This window comes from Bombina bombina, chromosome 6 (genome assembly GCF_027579735.1).
Source record: "Bombina bombina isolate aBomBom1 chromosome 6, aBomBom1.pri, whole genome shotgun sequence".
Lineage (NCBI taxonomy): Eukaryota > Metazoa > Chordata > Amphibia > Anura > Bombinatoridae > Bombina > Bombina bombina.
The window spans coordinates 374,432,734-374,452,670 of NC_069504.1; the positions used below are offsets into that span (position 1 = coordinate 374,432,734).

The 19,937-nt window shown below is 44.2% G+C and overlaps 1 long non-coding RNA gene across 1 annotated transcript; it reads right to left on the reverse strand.

Moving 5' to 3' along the window:
• Positions 1 to 6,377: 6,377 nt before the first annotated feature.
• On the reverse strand, positions 6,378 to 14,007 carry LOC128665081 (uncharacterized). Its single transcript, XR_008402992.1, has 3 exons — positions 13,926 to 14,007; positions 7,441 to 7,647; positions 6,378 to 6,398 (listed from the first exon to the last, which is right to left on the reverse strand). It is a non-coding gene; the product is annotated as an uncharacterized LOC128665081 (long non-coding RNA).
• Between the last annotated feature and the right edge of the window lie 5,930 nt (positions 14,008 to 19,937).

The window sequence follows — 19,937 nt, forward strand, 5'->3', positions numbered from 1 at the left end:
GCGTGTACGCGCGCACACTGGTGGAGGTGAGTAGACTCATACATAGACCTCCCTGAGAGTTGCCAGGTCTCCAGTATTCAACAGAAAGATCTAGAATTTCAGAAGGCTGCCCTCTAAAATATTCATAAAAATACTAGACACTTTTTTAAAGTCCATGAGTGTTAGCTGATGTAAAAGGCCTTCCATTCCTTAAAGAGACATTAAACACTTAATATAAAATGATAAATCACATAAATAAATACAACTCTGCAATACACTTTCATTATTTATTTTGTCTCCTTTTCCTGTTATTCCATTCTGAAATTATGAGCTTTTCAGTCCCTGTTAGAAATGGAAATGCAGAAAACTGTTATATTCCACATAGCCATTGGCAGCACACAATGGACATTTAAGTGATTAATATTTTTGTTGAAGACTTTGCTGAACATCCTGATAAAAGACTGGACTATCCATTTGAATACTGGATAGCTGGCAACCCTAGTTCCACTGCCCTCATATAGATCACAGAACTGTCAGTATTATCCTGAGCAAGTTATAACGTTTGGCTTAACAATTCATTAGATCCGAGTACAAAAGCATTGCTCGAATAAAAAGATGATTAATAGATGGAATTGAGCACAGTGTTAACAACACCGGCTAGTAGTAGAGTTTCATCAATTCGGAACCTCTGTATAAAAAGAGGTGTTGTTGTGGAGTTTCCTTCTTAGCACCCTTCATACGAATTGAAACTTAGGGGACATGCCAATGAAATCAATAAGCTTGTCATGGGGTAGTGGAGGTAATAAACAAAGTAGAATCCAGACATTGCATATTTTGGGCTATATTATGAGTGAAGCTCTATTAAGGTGAGGAGGCTGCATTCCTTTGACCCATTACACAGATAAAACCCCTTGAAAACCCCGACCCCCAACATTTAACTTATCTAAGTCTTATCTAAAATAAAAACACAGACACCGTAGTTATGGCGAAATGTTAAAAGGTCACGATTTATTACTTAATTGAATTTTTCCACCTTCAAACTATATCTTGCAAAATTCAGCCATAAAATCAACTTCAAAGAACATCAAATAATGCCACTGCATTAAACCAGAATTTTGGGAACCACGCCTAGGGGGGTGTAACCACTACTCCCCCCCCCCCTGGCAGGGCAGTTGGAGAAGGGAGAACCCACGGCATAGCCCTCCCCCTAGACAGACCACCGGATCACCCCTCAGGGCTGAGTATGCCGCAGGATCCTCCCACCCCCCATTCTGCCCCGCCCACGTGCCATGCACAAACTTCACCGTTTGTTGCGATTGTATGATCCATACTACAAAAAACAGCCGCCGTTTTCTATCTTCCAGCCAGCGTAGACCGCCAGGTCACCTACTGTCCTTCGGTTGCGCTGTGTTCTCCCCTTATTGAGGTGTACGGGCGGTCTTACTGAGACTCAGCCAATTAGTCAACGTCCTGCCCTTAGCCGTGCTGCTACTGCTTTTTCACGTGACCTCTCCAATTATTGCATCGTGCTCTGCAGCGTCTAGGGTGGGTGGGTGGGAAACAAAGAAAAAAGGTTAGTGACTCCTTCTTGCCATCCCCCTCCTTATAACACCTTTTCTCAGCCCCTCCTCTGCCCTCCTCCTGACCAATGCCTTCTCTCCTTCTCTCTGTTGTAACCCCCATACCTGGCACACCTAAATCACCCATTGTTCTTTCCCAGCAGCCCCTCCCTTATGACGTTCCCCTCACATACGCTCCATACACTAGTTTAAGGTGAGGAAGCTGCATTCCTTTGACCCATTACACAGATAAAACCCCTTGAAAACCCTGACCCCCAACATTTAACTTATCTAAGTCTTATCTAAAATAAAAACACAGACACAGTAGTTATGGCGAAATGTGAAAAGGTCACGATTTATTACTTAATTGAATTTTGCCACCTTCAAACTATATCTTGCAAAATTCAGCCATAAAATCAACTTCAAAGAACATCAAATAATGCCACTGCATTAAACCAGAATTTTGGGAACCATGCCTAGGGGGGTGTAACCACTACCCTGGCAGGGCAGTTGGAGAAGGGAGAACCCACGGCATAGCCCTCCCCCTAGATAGACCACCGGATCACCCCTCAGGGCTGATTATGCCGGCGGGATCCTCTCACCCCCCATTCTGCCCCGCCCATGTGCCGTGCACAAACTTCACCGCCACCAAAAGAGCCCCTCTTTCGGCCCACCACTTTCCGCCATTCGTGACCTTTCCTTACCTTCACCAACTCTTGGCACATCCCTCTGATGTCCGCCAGCAGTTGGTCATTCCCCTCATCCGTTAGGTGCACTCCATCCCGTCTGAATAGTTCCTCCTTTTTCACTGCTATCAATGGGTGCTCTACTACTCTGCCCCCTATCTCCTTCATTACCTTCGCTTCTACCTGGTTCACTTTTCTCCTTGATCTATATCCTGCTTTGCTCGTGTACGAGTTCCGCCAGTATATCCTTGACACTATATTGGACCATATCACCCGCACTGATGGCCATGCTACTTTTAACCATCTCATACCTCCTGCTACTTTCTCCTCTAGCTCTCTGAGTGGGTATGCCCCTATGTCGTTCCCCCCTAGATGTATAATCAGGGTGTCCGGACACCCCCATCTTCACCTTGCCTGCTGTATTGTTGGCACTAACTCATCCCACATCATACCTCTTTTCCCTATCCATCTAATGCTAACTTCCTTGTGCGATAAACCTAAATGTAATCCCTGCGCCGATGCTGCCGCCCTAGCCTGTGCCCAGTAAATGTAGGAATGTCCTACTATCCACACCCTTAATGCTTTGCCTGTAATACACAAAAAACTATTTTTAACAGTTAGAACAATTTAACATGAAGCCTTACTCTTTTTTCATCCTTATGTATGATTTGTATGCTGCGGATTTCCATCTCATTAGCTTTTTAATCTGTTCCTCTGAACAACCCCTACCTGCTGCGGAGGTCACTGCCCCTATTCTGAATGAATGCTGCGCGAAGTGTGCATTTTTCCACCCCAGTTTCTTTACTACCCTTTGTAGCACGCTCTTAAACTGAAAAATTGTTACATCCGATCCATTCGCATGCCGCAGGAATGTGCGGCCCCCCTCCCTCTTTGTTAATAGGTACTCTTTGACACAGGCCACCGGGCACAGTGCTCCCCGTGTTCCAGCCATATTCAGCCATGCCCCTTTCCCTTCCTTGTCTGTTTTGGATTGTCTTACCAATATCAGTACTGCTTCCTCCCCACATCTTACATCCCCTATCTCTATCACTCCTTTACTTATTTTTCTGTTCTTTGGTAACAGCTCCCCTATCCTCATTGCTCCGTGAAATGCCACTACAAACGCCGTTCTGAAAATTAGCGCCTCGTCCCTGCTTGCGCACACCCCTTCTAGCACCCCTGTCATTTTCTGTAATCTGTCTTCCATTATTGGTTCTCTTTTATCCGCTTCCTTTTCTTCCTCTCTTCCCCATGCCCTCGCAATCTTCTTTACTATGAACTTCCTGGACCAATCTATTCCCCCGTATAGCTGTGCACAATATGATATCCCCGCTAATACTGCACTCAGCCGCCCCTTTTTTACGCCTTCTCTCCGCAGTACCATCAACCACTCTAGGAATCTTCCCTCCTCCCCTCCTTTACCTTCCTTCCTATGTTTGCACCACTGTCCCCAATATTTCCTGTACACTGCCCATGTACTTGGCGCCAAGGCTTTCTTGACCAATTCCTCGATTCCTTCTATCCGATGCCAATCTGCCAAAGAAGCATAGGGCGACATTCACCTTCCTGTCTGGCATTGGGTGCAAGCTCCCTAAACTTCTCCCATTTAAAATGGGATAGCGCGTCAGTAACTACGTTTTTGAAACCCGGAATATGCTTGGCCCTGACACAGATATTATGCTTTAAACATTTCAAAACCAAGTACCTTAGATACCTAACTACTGGCAGTGATGAGGCGGATAGCTGATTGATGACCTCGACCACTCCCATATTGTCTGACCAGCATATTATTGTCTTATTTGCTAGCTCCCCACCCCATAGCTCCATGGCCACCACTATGGGGAATAGCTCCAGCAGCACCAAGTTCCTAACCTATCCTATTTCCTTCCATCTTTCTGGCCATCCTCCGACGCACCACCTCCCTTGAAAGTATGCTCCGTACCCCATTCCCCCTGCCGCGTCCGTGTATAGCTCCAACTCTACTGCGGGCGCAACCTCCTGCCAACCTCCTGCCATATGTGCACCCCGTTGAATTCCTGCAGAAATTGGTCCCATACTTTCAGGTCTTCCCTCATCTCCTTTGTCACCCTAATCACCCTAATCATATGCTCTGGCTTTTTTGCGCCCTTTGTGCTAATCTCCAATCGCCTTTTGAAAATCCTCCCTACTGGTATCACTTTACATGCAAAGTTCAATACCCCCAAAGTTTTCTGCATCTCCCTTAGCGTTACCTTTTTTCGCCATCCATGCTATCAGCGCCCTAGCCTTTTTCACCTTATCCTCGGGTAGCTCACATTGCCCTTTCACCGAATCTATTGTTATGCCCAGGAATGCTAGTCTCGCGCAAGGGCCCTCTGACTTTTTGTCTGCCACTGGGACCCCCATTTCTTCAAGCAAACCTATCAGCCCTGCTTTCATGCTTTTGGACCTGTCAGTACCCGCCCCTCCTACTACCATGAAATCGTCCAGGTAGTGGAGTATTGAATCCCTCTTTTGCCTTGCTACCGCTAACCAGTGCAGAAAAGTGCTAAACTTCTCAAAGATTGAGCATGATATGGAGCACCCCATTGGTAGACATTTATCCACATAAAATTGCCCTTCGAATTTGCACCCCATCAGTTTAAAACTATCAGGATTCACGGCAATAGCTGAAAAGCTGATTCAATATCTATCTTAGCCATCATGGCCCCTCTCCCTGCTTTCCTTACCAACTGCACCGCGCTGTCGAATGATTGGTATTGCACTGCTGCTCCCGCTTTATCGATAGCATCATTTACCGACCTACCCTTTGGGTATGATAAGTGATGTATCATGCGATATTTCCCTTCTTCCTTCTTGGGAACCACCCCCAAGGGGGAAATGACTAGATCTGCTATTGGCTTTTCCGTGAAAGGGCCAGCCATCCTTCCCCCCTCAACCTCCTTCGCTAGCTTCTCTTTCAGTATTCCGGTGAGCTCCGCTGCTGATTTTAAGTTCCTAGCTTTCATTGCCCCCGTTACCGCCCCTTTCACTGGTACTGTCAAACCCTTACTCAGCCCCTCAATTAATAAATCTCTATCCTCTATGATAGGGTATGCTTGCAGCTCGCAAACCAGTCTATCTATTTTCAGCGGGGTTGGTGCTAATCCCCCCAGTTTTCCCTCCCCCCGCGTTTCCTTGGCTCCGAAAGGACTGCCTCCCATACCCATTGTTACCTCCATTTTTTCTGCAGTCTACCCCCAGGTGCGCCCCGCTACGGTATCTGCAAATGTGTCTGAATTTGCATGCTCCCCCCCTATCGCATTATTTTTCGTTATACGCCCAGTATTCCTTGTTATCGGTTCTCCCGCTCTTATTAGCATTAAAAGTTGCGCCCCGCCCCCCTTGTCCATCCTGCACCCTCATTACCCTGGTGTATAGGTCCAATATCTTTATCCCAAAATCCCTCCTTCCCTTATCGCCTAGTTGTAAGTTACCCTTCCTAAATTCCGTGTCGTAATCCTTCCATGCAAACCCACCATATGTCCTGTAACACTCAGCAATAAAATGGATGTACCTTAACATGCCCTTCACTTTCCCTGGATTGGCTGATATAAAACACTCCGCGTATATGAGTATCCCTTTTACCCACTCCGTAAACGTTTGCTTAACCTTCCTCCCTTTACCCTCTTCGCCCCTGGATTTAAAAGCCGCTGCGTCCTTAGTTACTTCAAATATGTCCATGTATTTTCCTTTCTGAGCTCTCGCAATTACTTTCACTTTTAAATGCGTTGTTAATGGCATTAACAGGGTCCCCGTTACCTCATCATCCCCATTAAACACTTCACCTGTTTCTTCCTGCTCTTGCATTGCACTCCCCTTCCACGTGCCTTTGCCCTGTTTTGCATATATTTTTCTCACTATTTTTAATATCCTCTTTTCCCCCTCCCCTTTTACATTCTCGTCCTAAGAGTCTATTTCAGATGAGCTATCAGATACATAACTGTTTAAACACAATATTTTCTTACCTTATTTTGCCCCTTGTCCGCCGTCTGTCCTTCCCAGTGCCCCCATCTGCTTTGCTGCCCCTGCTTCTTCCCCCCCTTACTGGGGGTGCACCTGCTACCACAACGTTTTCCCCCGCATTGCTGCTGGGTACTTCCATTGGCTCCTGCTGTCGTGCTTGCTCCAGTGGGCCTGCCTCCTTTTCTTTGCTCTGTGGGGGTAACACGAAAGTATTAACATTTGCACCTACATCCTGGTTTCCCGGTGCCAGCGCCATTCCCCCTTCCCTTATGTTATTTACAGTCTCAGCCGCACCCTGTCCCTCCCCCCTCTGCCCCCTAGTCCCCCCCATTCCCTCTGACTCCCTCCTCTGTCCTTCTCCACTTACACACTCCACTCCCTCTAAAACCGAAAATTCAGGCTCATCTTCTATTAGCCTATAACTATTCCCTTCCGCGTCCCTGATCACCCTCCTATTTCCGGTATTCCCCCCCCCATTCCCCTGGCTCTCTTTTGTGGCCTAAGGCCCTCATCGCCCCCTCTCCTAAAAACCTCAATCCTACTTGGTTTCATGTACGCCCCCCCGTCGCCCATGCCCCCCTTCCTGCCCTTTGCTCCCAGCTATTTCTCTGCCCCCAGTTTCCCCATGCTCCCTCCCTCCAGTCCCTTGGCCCACTTTGCGCTATCCATGGTACCTCACTCGGTCCGCCGGGACCACCATAAGCCTCATCCACCCCCCACCCCCCCCCCCACCCATTTCCCCTTTGTGCAGGGCCTGTTCTTGTATCTCCCCTGTCCCACCCGCTCCCACCCGCTGCATACAAACCCCCGTAACCTGCCTCCTCCTCCCAAGATGGCCACCCCCATTGTCCCACTTCCGCCCTGGCCTCTCTGAATGCGCGTGCATGTGCGGAAATGCCCATGTGACCTCCCCTTGCCATATCGTCACCGGGGCCCCTCCTAGCCATGGTGACGTCATTTGGGCCTGCGCAATGCGCTCCCCTCTCCACCGGATCCCGCCCGCTTGCAGCCCTAATTCCCTCCACCAAGCTGCCTGCGCTGCTGCCGCCCCCTTGGCCCAATGGAATGGTGTCAAGGCTGGACGCGGGACTCCCCCTAAACAACTCAGGGCTACCACTGCTACACCCGGGAAAATGACCTGCCGCATCTGCCCCTCCAGCGCCGCTCCCAAGCGGAATTGTACCTGGTCCCCCACTTCCCCTGCATGGAGTGTTGACCTCCCTTTGGCTTACCTGTACCACCGCCATAGCACCAACATTCACTGTGCCTCCGCCAGATATCACCTCTCCTTGGACTGTTTGCTGCTCCTTCCTGGCTTTCTCCATCCTTCTGATCCTCTTTTGGGCTTGGATTGCCCTAGTCTTCCAGGCCGTTTCTCCTTCATCCAAATACCTCCTAGGGATTCTTCTGTTCCTTGCCGTCATCTTCAAGCTTCTTACCTGAAACAAAGAAAAAAGGTTAATGACTCCTTCTTGCCATCCCCCTCCTTATAACACCTTTTCTCAGCCCCTCCTCTGCCCTCCTCCTGACCAATGCCTTCTCTCCTTCTCTCTGTTGTAACCCCCACACCTGGCACACCTAAATCACCCATTGTTCTTTCCCAGCAGCCCCTCCCTTATGACGTTCCCCTCACATACGCTCCATACACTAGTTTTAGTGCTCTCACTCAAACATAACTTTCGCTAGACAGAGGCTTTTTGCGCGTACCGTGGTGGCGTGCATATTACAAGTTTAAAGTAAAAAGATTGTGAGCAAGCAAAATCCGACGCACACAACCAAATATTGCAACCGCATTACCTTCTCCGCATAAAAGTCAATGGAGAGCGCAGAAGAAAAAAAATTTGGTTTCCTGCATCTTCTAAAACCCAGGGGATAGTGCATGCTCCTCGCATGCTACAAAAATCCTATTAATTCTTTGGCCCCCTGAGTTTGGTGCAGCACAGTTTGAGGGCCTTCCATCCTGGCATGAGTGTCATGTTAATATTTTATTGCCCTGGCTGCTCTGGTTCTCTCTCCTAAGTCAATGGCAACAGTGGTGTTCCTGGGCGAGTCTCATGCAGCGTTCCTGTGAGAAGTAAAAATAGAGAGGAGCTAAAAGTGTATGGTAGAGCAATAGGGTGGGTGGCTAAATATTTACTGACAATAGCAGGGATATGGGAATGAGTGGTGTTACTGAAGGCTTTGCATGTAAGAATCAAGATTATTAATTTTATTCTTGAAACTAGGGGAAGCCAGTGGACTGACTGACTATGGAAGATGTGTCTGGCAGAGGTATTCATGATGGATTGAAGTGGTGATAGACGGTAGCCTGGGAGCGCAATGATAAATTAATTAGAATACTACTTGTGTCTTGATTGGGGAATCAACAAATGCATGATAAGAAGACAATGCAATAGCACTTAGTCTAAACTTCAAATGAGTAGTAGATTTTTGTTAAATAAATTGCAAAGTTATGTCTATTTCCACTCCCCCTGTATAATGTGACAGCCATCAGCCAATCACAGATGCATATACGTATATGCAGTGAATTCTTGCACATGCTCAGTAGCAGTTTGTGACTCAAAAAGTGTAAATATAAAAAGACTACACATTTTCTTAATTGAAGTAAATTAGAAATTTGTTTAAAATTGGATGCTGTATCTGAATCATGAAGTTTAATTTTGACTTGAGTCCCTTTAAGTCTGCCAGAATATACCTCACATCTGTGCAAGTATATATTTGCAAAGATGAAGTAGAACATGAGAATTTCTGAGCGGGTTTATGGAGATGCTGTCACAATGAATAAACTGCAAGGTGCTGGACAGCTAGAGGAGGGATGCTCTTCGTGGGAGGAGACCCGCTCTGACACCTTGGGTCAGGGCTGCATGGAATTAGATGTAACCCCATATAGCACATAACCTATCTGAGGGCTACCAACTTTTTTACCTTAACTCATTTATATCTTGTTATTTAGTATTTTTTTAACTTATAAATGTATTGTAGAATTTTATAATGCAACTACCTATATATGGCCAGGTTACGAGTTAAGCGATATTGTTAGTGTGAGGAGCATAAACGCAATTGTGAGATCACAATGCTCTTTACACTCAAATCCATATTAAATTGCAGAAATTTGTACAATCTCTCTGTAATTTATGCTCCCCTCAAAAAAACACTATCTAAAAAAAATACTCTAAAAATGCCCTGAAAAGTTGGTTGGACATTACCCTTAGAAGGGCATTTAGCTCTTTTTTGCTATCCAAAAGAAAAAAAAAAACACCCCAAAAAATCCTATCACTGAACCCCAATGATTGTACTCACCAAAGTTGAATCCCAGCAGCAGTCTTCTATCTTCATCCCGGCGGCGGTATTTTATCTAGGATTTTTTTGGGTTAACTTAAGGGACCTTAGGTTAGGGGGCTTAGCTGGTTAGGGGGTTCAGATGTTAGTAGGAATTTTGCTAATTTGGGGTGTGGCGGTTTAGGTGTTAATAGTGTAGAGGGGTAGTTTGCAATGGGGGTTGTGGAAGTTTAGGGGTTAATAGTGTAGATGGGTAGTTTGCAATGGGGTTGTGGTTTAGGGGTTAATAGTGTAGTGGGGAGTTTGCAGTGGGCTCAATGGTGGTTTAGGGGTTAATAGTGTAGCAGAGACTTTGTGGTGGGCTATGTGGCATTTTATATTATTAGAGAAGGGGGCTTATGACGATTAAGGTTAGTGCGTGGGTATGGGTGTTAGGTTTTTCCACTTTCCTCTCTCTATTGAAGCCTATAAGGGAGTACGTTAATGCTTTTGCGATATTCTAACTTCTGCTCTTTGTGCTCGGTGCGCGCACAAACAACAGAAGTCGAGCATAGTTAGCTTGCGAGCAGGAGAGATAATTACCACTTCACTCATAATCTAGCCCATTCGGTATTAAACAACTATACTTTAGGCAGCTACAAGTTATATGTTTTAAGATCTAAACAATATAGATTCTTCTTGTAACATTGGGCCTATGTTCTCATATAAATATTAGCAGAAGCTAGATAATTAAGGTTATCTCTTACTGATAATCCTCGGGACTTCTGATTCCCATTAAGCAATACAGGGAGTGCAGAATTATTAGGCAAGTTGTATTTTTGAGGATTAATTTTATTATTGAACAACAACCATGTTCTCAATGAACCCAAAAAACTCATTAATATCAAAGCTGAATAGTTTTGGAAGTAGTTTTTAGTTTGTTTTTAGTTATAGCTATTTTAGGGGGATATCTGTGTGTGCAGGTGACTATTACTGTGCATAATTATTAGGCAACTTAACAAAAAACAAATATATACCCATTTCAATTATTTATTTTTACCAGTGAAACCAATATAACATCTCAACATTCACAAATATACATTTCTGACATTTAAAAACAAAACAAAAACAAATCAGTGACCAATATAGCCACCTTTCTTTGCAAGGACACTCAAAAGCCTGCCATCCATGGATTCTGTCAGTGTTTTGATCTGTTCACCATCAACATTGCGTGCAGCAGCAACCACAGCCTCCCAGACACTGTTCAGAGAGGTGTACTGTTTTCCCTCCTTGTAAATCTCACATTTGATGATGGACCACAGGTTCTCAATGGGGTTCAGATCAGGTGAACAAGGAGGCCATGTCATTAGATTTTCTTCTTTTATACCATTTCTTGCCAGCCACGCTGTGGAGTACTTGGACGCGTGTGATGGAGCATTGTCCTGCATGAAAATCATGTTTTTCTTGAAGGATGCAGACTTCTTCCTGTACCACTGCTTGCAGAAGGTGTCTTCCAGAAACTGGCAGTAGGACTGGGAGTTGAGCTTGACTCCATCCTCAACCCGAAAAGGCCCCACAAGCTCATCTTTGATGATACCAGCCCAAACCAGTACTCCACCTCCACCTTGCTGGCGTCTGAGTCGGACTGGAGCTCTCTGCCCTTTACCAATCCAGCCAAGGGCCCATCAATCTGGCCCATCAAGACTCACTCTCATTTCATCAGTCCATAAAACCTTAGAAAAATCAGTCTTGAGATATTTCTTGGCCCAGTCTTGACGTTTCAGCTTGTGTGTCTTGTTCAGTGGTGGTCGTCTTTCAGCCTTTCTTACCTTGGCCATGTCTCTGAGTATTGCACACCTTGTGCTTTTGGGCACTCCAGTGATGTTGCAGCTCTGAAATATGGCCAAACTGGTGGCAAGTGGCATCTTGGCAGCTGCACGCTTGACTTTTCTCAGTTCATGGGCAGTTATTTTGCGCCTTGGTTTTTCCACACGCTTCTTGCGACCCTGTTGACTATTTTGAATGAAACGCTTGATTGTTTGATGATCACGCTTCAGAAGCTTTGCAATTTTAAGAGTGCTGCATCCCTCTGCAAGATATCTCACTATTTTTGACTTTTCTGAGCCTGTCAAGTCCTTCTTTTGACCCATTTTGCCAAAGGAAAGGAAGTTGCCTAATAATTATGCACACCTGATATAGGGTGTTGATGTCATTAGACCACACCCCTTCTCATTACAGAGATGCACATCACCTAATATGCTTAATTGGTAGTAGGCTTTCGAGCCTATACAGCTTGGAGTAAGACAACATGCATAAAGAGGATGATGTGGTCAAAATACTCATTTGCCTAATAATTCTGCACTCCCTATATATATGCTACATAATTGTTGTATCTCAGATAGATAAAAATACAATTAAAGATTGTCAAGGATACCAGGCTGCCAAGGATACCCCCACCCCCCTACTACCTGGCTCACTAATTTTTGGCCCTTTCATGGCTTACGGGATCTCCCAAACTCTCTTGGTCTCATGTTTTACTATTTGCACCTCCTCATGGAAGAGCTGATTGCTTACCGCCTGACCCCTTTTCGGCTGGCTGGGCTCCTGGAACTACTGGCCAGCCGGTCTACTCTGGGCGCCTGCTGACTTCTACCCCAGGTCACTCCAGCGGCTCTGTGTCCAAGAGCTCTGCTTTTTTGAGGATTGGTACCCCATATTGAGGACAAGAGGGGGGGTGATTGCCGGAAGGGAGCTCCCTTTGGAACTTGGGGTTTCGGACCCCCCTACAACCCCTACCCCCCTGGCTTACCCGGTGTACCTTTGATCAGTTGCCGCTCCGGCCCCCAGCGACGGATCCTGTCGCTTTTTGGACTGGAACACCTTGGGTTCCGGAGCTCTCCACTGGTACCCAGGAATAGCCACTGTTCCTCCGGGATCACCCCGAAACTACCTCCTCTGTATTATGGGGACTCTAGGGAACTATGGCTCTATGGGGGCGCCACTCTGTCTGGAGGGGCGGGAATGGCGGGAGATATGGGGGTCAGATAAGACCCTTTACATGATAAGCTATGTGTATATAAGCAGTGTGTTTTTCACAATGAAGTCTGTTCGTGTTTTCACCTGAATACTGGTTTTGTCTGGTTATTTGGGTGGGCTCTGGCTATAATCACTTCTCTCCGCTCTATAGCTACAAGTTCCAGGTACAGGAAGGACCCTCTTGGCGGAGCTACCCAATCGGGGTAGCCGTTGTCCATCACAACTGGTTGGCAGCGGTGGGATACTGGGGACATCTAAACCATGAACTAAGCACTCTTCGGATGGAGCAGCAGTACTCTAAGCTCAAAAAAGAGTATGTTTAAAGACTTACTGGAAACTCGTGGGCAAGTGGCCAGCAACAAGCCGAAGGCATCAATTATCGCCAAGCTAATGGAAGGCGATCAAGCTAGTGAGCCCGGCAGCAGTCGGGGCACTGACCAGTCCAGCGAGGCATCAACAGGGGGGGACAGAAAACCCCTGGTCTGGCTCAACAGAGTTTCTGGGGACAATGGACGACTGTTGCGGTGGAGCCTAGCCTTGCAGCCCTTCAACTTCACCATTCAGTACCGGTTGGGAAGGGGCAATGGGAATGCTGAAGGACTCTCCCTGCAAACTAAATTGGAGTAACTCCCCAGACAGCCCCACGCCGACACGTGTGTGGATCTAGCTGGGTCTGCCACACTTTTCAGGGGGGAGCACTGTTTCACAATAAAGTCTGTTCATGTTTTCACCTGAATACTGGTTTTGTCTGGTTATTTGGGTGGGCTCTGGCTATAATCACTTCTCTCCGCTCTATAGCTACAAGTTCCAGGTACAGGAAGGGCCCTCTTGGCGGGGCTGCCTAGTTGGGGTAACCGGTGTCCATCACAAAGATATATTTGATATATTTGATTATGAGAGAGAGAGTAACATTTAGCTAAACACATGAAACAAATATACAAAACAGGCTTTTCAAGGAGGGTTTCATAGGGATTTTCACAGAACTCAATAAAAGCAAAGTGAAACATGAGGGCTAATAAAATGTGTTAATACAAAAGCAACAGTCACAGTTTTAAACCCTGTAGATAGCGTAGCTTCTCTTAGTTAGAGATATATCCCCACATCTTTTAAATCAAAATAAACTATCAAAACAAATAAGTGTGTGCTTATGAAGCAGCTACACTCAAGATAGAATATGTATTTTAAACCGTTCTATTAACAAAATTGGTCTATCAAGTGTACAAACAGGTTAAGTTTAAAATAATTTTCAGAATAATGTATAATATGTATATGTCACTCAAATAAATATTGATAAAAATATATACCACTGGGGGGCGGAGCTAACTGCGAGATAAACCAGATGCGTTTTCATAGACCTCCTGGGTTCTAACTATCTAAATTAACATTTAATTGCCTAAACACATCCTCAAACCTAGCAAAATACCTTTCAGGCTTGCCAAGACAAAGGTATTCATTGCTGTCTGGATCTGGCGTGTGGCCATCAGCTGTCCTGAAGCATTGACCCGATCTACAGGGGAGTGCCTCAGCACTCAGCAGCAGAGGTAGGTCAGCGCAATGGAGCCAGATTGCTGCAAGTCTGTCTGCCTGCTAACACTCCGGAAGGTCGGGGCTTCAATCTGGAGTAGGTTTGAGCTCCTCTGCTGACTGAGACTTGGCGATGGAGGTCGCAGCAGTGATCGCGCAGACACGCCACAAGGGGGTAAGCAAAGTGCTTCGACCAACACCACCTATGGTGATTCCCCCATATCCACAAATACGTAAACCTCCCACAAGATTGAGGTTGTTCAAGAGATAAGCCACGGCAGCACATTAGAACTTTCCTTTTTGGTGCGAAAACGCCATTTTCTATACCTACTACGCAGTATAGAGCTGCACTATCATGAGGCGGCACTTAGAGAAACAATACAGATTGCATGTCTTTAACAGGATATTAGGTTAAAAAGAGTCTGCTCAGGAAGGAGCACTTACTTACTCAAAGCAACCCCTAGAAGCTTCGCAGCAGCATAGGTCACGCATGGTATATTGCTGCTGCTGTCAAAACGCTAACAGAATTAACGCAAAGAGCTAATTGTGGTTAAGCAGCGAATGGGCCCATGACCAGGAAAGGACATTGAAAGGCTGGCATAAAGTAACCTAAACCAGTAGCTTTAGCAGTAGACCTGGAATGTCCTTATTTCTCCTTACACCCACGCTGCACACATTTATATATTCCAGGTGCAAGAGAGAGCTTCAAAATGTATACCTTTATAGTTTATGTATATAGCTCTGTTGTTATCCTTGCAATTTATTACCATAATATAGTATACCTCCGGTAAGCTGCAATACCTCTTTAAAAATTGGCCTCTACCACTGCTGGATATACAAGACAACAAGATCTCAGAGAGTACCTAACCTGAGGTGAAGTCCTAGCTACTGATCTGCTCACATCCACCTCCCCCTACTCTGTTTGCCTCGCTCCAAGTGGGATACCTCCAATAATCCCCTCTCCTTTTGCCTTATCTAGTAGATAAATATCTGAGGGAGTAAGTGAGTGGTCTTGCACATTATCATCATAGTGCTTCTGGAACACCTGAAGCTATTCCATATAACTATCTGCACCCAATATAGACTTATGTGTAAAATGGGGTAGTGTACCCAAAAGTAAGATGTGGTAGGATCCCCAAGTGTACTTTTTCTAATGAAGCTTCTGATCTTTAAAACCTGATAGGCCAATAAGCAAGCAGGGATCATCGCTCTAATAACAGCCAATTTCTCCCTAAGGCAATTGAGTGCAGTACACATTACTCTGTTCACATTTTTTGATACCCTCTTGATATGGCTCATTCAAATAGGAAATAATCCAAACTCCCTGAAGGGCCCAAAAGAACTGTAGCAGACCATTTCAATAGCAAGCTGCAATCAGATAGGGAGCTATCAGACGATGAAACAAGGGAATTTGCGGCTACACGCAGAACCCCTGAACGTTCGAGTCCCCGTCTCTATTATTGAGCTGATTAATTCTCTGTTTACTAAGAAGGACTTTTTTTTTTTTTTATTAAACATTTTTTATTGAAGTTTCAAAAAAAAAAAAAAAAAATACAATATACATAGTTCGCCCATCAACGGCAAGTATTATAGAGCACTACATACAATGTTGTGATACAATGATCAATCTAAAAGGGAAAGCAAAGAAAACAACTTTGCCCCACAAGTTTATGCTGGTACTATAGAGAGGTAGGACTTACCCACTTGAAACATTAAACAATATGTTTAGGTTTAGTATATTTGTATAAAGAGAGGGATATCTTTGTGAGGTGAGCATGTGTAGATGGCATCGCAGATAGTGCTCCGGCATTGTGAAGAAGAGACTATGAGCTATATAAAACGGAATTTCCTTTTTGTGGTGTTAACTTAAAGAGGGTCCCCACGTCTGTGTTAGGGATATTCTATAGTTTTCTAGTGTATGAATATTTAGAAGTGGGGAGTTAACATTTGTAACGGTCATACTTAGGTCATAAGGAATAGAGAGAAGAGAGAAAAAGCAGCAGGCAAAAGCTGCTCATATTCTAGAGGAAAGTAGAGAGCTAGGGATGGTATTATCTACAAGAGAGTAGTAGAGTAACCAGATGGGAGGGTAGATAGCGTTAGTGGAAAAGTAATTATTTCTATTGGTAGGTGTCTAAGGTCAGGGGCGAGAGCCGCTTGTTGTAAAAAAGCAAAACCACATACTACATCATCTAGTCTGAACATTCAATCAGGGCAGTAACTAGTGTAGTGAAGTAAATGAAAAAAAAGATGTGTCACCTGACGTATGTACTACATGCGAGCATAGAACAGAGTATGCAAACATTTATAAACCAAGTTTTAACTTGCTTAGCTGCGATGGTGGAAATCATATACATTTATATAGTCTCCAAGTACCAGAAACCGTAGTGAAGTAACATCTTATAAAACAAACATGCGAGGAATAAGCTTCCAGATACCAGCATTCCAATGGTTAAATGTACTATAGTATGAGTAGGTGCATGCATAGCCCACCATATATAACATAAACAAGAACACATAATATGCCGTGGGAGGGGTAGAATATGGAGAGTGAGTGAATAGGGTATTATTATTTGGGGCATACCTTCAGATACCACAATGTCTACAGTTGTAGGTTAAAAGGGCAGACTAAGAGATATATTAAATACGGCCAGAAGTTAATCTACGTTTCCTTCTGCCCCCTTCAAATAGACAAATAATAAGGGGAGGAGGGACATGCAAAAATAGAAAAAAGTTATCAGCAATTAGGCCCATAGTCAACAGGCTATACATGCGGACTAGAACCTACACTAGATCTTGGGCGAAGGAGGCAATATAATAATGGTTCCTCCAGATCTCTGATATGCCCGGTCAGGGAGGTGAGAAAGTCCCGGGTACAACAGTGTAGTGGGCTACAGTCCTTCTTAAATAGAGTCAAGACCTTTATATGTATTTTCTTCGATTCCCGTCTGGGGGACTCCCCTAGTAAAATAATGTATGGCCCATACTTAGCTGTTCCCATGGATGACTTAAACGTAAGGTGGTTGTTAGGAAATGCGCCAATGTTCAGAGTCTCAGTGTGTGGCGATACACTCGAAGTTCTTGAGGCGTGTTGTGGAGTGTGTAAATCTCTTACTCTCATGTGGTGCTTTCTAGCTGTTTCTGGGAGGACCACAACACACCTCTGTTGCGGAATCTCCTTGGAAGCTTGTGGCAGATGTTCGGCCAAATCCCTGAGGGCTTGGAGGCTTTGCCGAAGATCGATGTAATGGGCAGCCGATCGTTGCAGTATCTTGTCCTCCTCTGTTTCCCCAGGCGCCATATCTCTAGAGGAAGTGAGGTAGCAATATGTAGACAACGCCTGGAGAGTATTACGGGTTACAGGAGCTATCGCCTATTGCTGTCTTTTAGTAGCTCTCAGACCCCGACACCTGTTGTAAAGTGAGGGAAGTGGCGAGGAGGGCAAAAGAGGGGGGGTCCGCAGCTCTGAGAGTAGGAGGAGAAAAAAGAAAGTCGCTAGGCCAGGCAGGTGTGGTAGGGTTAAGACTAGGGAAAGTCCGGTTACCGGTCCAAATCTTGTCACGTTGATTTATGTGTAGGTGGCTTGCCATACGATGATGGTAGTAGTAGGTGCAAAGATAGGGTTTAAGATGGCGGCTTGGTTGCTCCGTAGCTCAGAGCCACTTCATACCGGAGCCGTGGGCTGGAGCCTTCTCCCTCTAATCACTGCTAAATGAGCTGGATCAAGTACTTCTTTATAAGGCATATATATAGAGATAAGAATTGAGGTTTTGCCCAAGAAACAATGGCAGTTATTAGTTTAATATAGTATTAGCTTGGAGAGCTCAGTGTAGAAGCGTCTGCTCTCCTTGGTGGTTAGCTCCGCCCCCTACTAAGATGGACTCTTTTTACACCTCATTAAAACAGGAAATAAAAACCTCTCTGTTGCCGATCTCAAAAGAGACATAGCGTCTTTGTGCGAAAGAACAGACGCGCTGGAACGAAAGTAAGAAGATTTTGCAATTGATCACAATAACCTACTCTCTTATTTCCAAAGCTTGGTGCAAATTATATCTGATCTGAAAACAAAAACTCAGAGATCTCAAAGATAGAGCGAGACAAATTAATATCCAAATCCGCGGCATCCCAGAAGAGGTAACAGCAAATGCTCTTCCTAAATACTTTCTGGGGCTCTTCAGAGTGCTTCTTGGAGCCATACCTGACCAGGAACTACTAATTGATAGAGCTTATAGAGCACTTAGACCTAGGAACTCATCAGCGGAACAATCAAGCGATGTCATCATCCGCTTACATTATTTCACCTTCAAAGAAAAAGTCCTTAAAGCGGCTTTTCAGAACAAAGCTCTACCAGAACCCTATCAAAGTCTCCAAATATTTCCGGACTTATCATCCCATCTCAGATTGTTTATGCCCATCACTCAATGCCTATGCCACCACAATATTAAATATAGGTGGGGATTTCCAGTAAAGCTTTTTTCCCAACAAAATGATCAATCTTACATACTGTAATATCTGATCTTAAACAAGGTCTGGAACTTCTAGATCAACTAGATCTTAAGCAAGCAACCCCACCATCAACAAATCCTGCTCGTAACCTTGAGCCTCTACGGTCATCTGCCCCAGAATGGAGACCTCTTCCTAAGAGAAATGTACCGACTCCCAAAAGGAAAGGCAATCAACAGCTACAACATTAATGAATACTCAGTAATCAGCAATGCTTAATGTATAGTATTTATAGGGATTAATTAATGAATCCCATATTGTTAAATGATTAATATATCTGCTGTCAGGGTATAAGAATATCATAAAATAATATACACATGTATACTTATAAATAATAATATATCTGTGTACACCAAATAATTCATTTTGTTTATGGGAACCAAAAGGGAAAATGTATGTAAACCAGCCCCCTCTCTCACTCATCAAATAAATTACTTGCAGAACAAATAAATGTTTTCAAAGTAATCTTAGAGGAGACATTTGGTCTATTTAAACAGTCATTTCAAAGAAAATGATAAAAGTTTAAACAGTTGAGATAGGATAGGACCATTGAGTCATTTCAAAGAAGGACAAATTGTCTCAAAAGATAATATTAGCTATATGCTCAGTATATGACATCAGATAGGAGACATCTTTTCCTGATTAACATAGCTTTTGTAGCTCACAGCCCTGTAGGGGGTAACAACCAAATTAGCAAACAAGGACCGATGGTCAAACACATCCTGCTGTGTATGGAGACAACATTCTGGGCCTAAAATCAGATAAACAAGTGAAATTATGACTACATAGTGATTAGCATAGACTTGTCAATTAGTTCCTGCCTGTGTATTGAGGCAGTAAACATTTGACCAGCTAAAAACACATGTTCTAAATTATACTCTTAAACCCATTGTTAAAAGACTGCATAGAAATTAATGTGTGTATGTATATATATATTTATTTTGGAAGCATAGAGTGTTTTAGGATTTAAAATGTGCATTCTAACAATTATCTCTTTCATTCCAGGCATCTAAGAAGTACATATCTAATTGATATTTTAAATGATATGCTGTGTATTTTATCCTCTCAAAGAGAGATATACAGATATGAAATATTAATCTGTATGGAATAATAACCTCTGTATCTCTTTATCTTGCAGACATATAGTAACAAGATGTCCTATGAATGTGGACCATAGACAAGATACATGCATTCAGGATTTATTGGAAATATGAAATATGTTATATTCATGTTGGAATACAGTGAAGTACTGAATATGAAATAGGCTGTATTTGTATATAAATGCCAGGATACTGCTAACATCTTAAATGGATTTAAAGCTAATAGTTAGCAGGATAAATTCCTTTGATATAATATAATATTAAAAACATAATGTATTTAGTATCAGGGAAATCAGAAAAATGATATG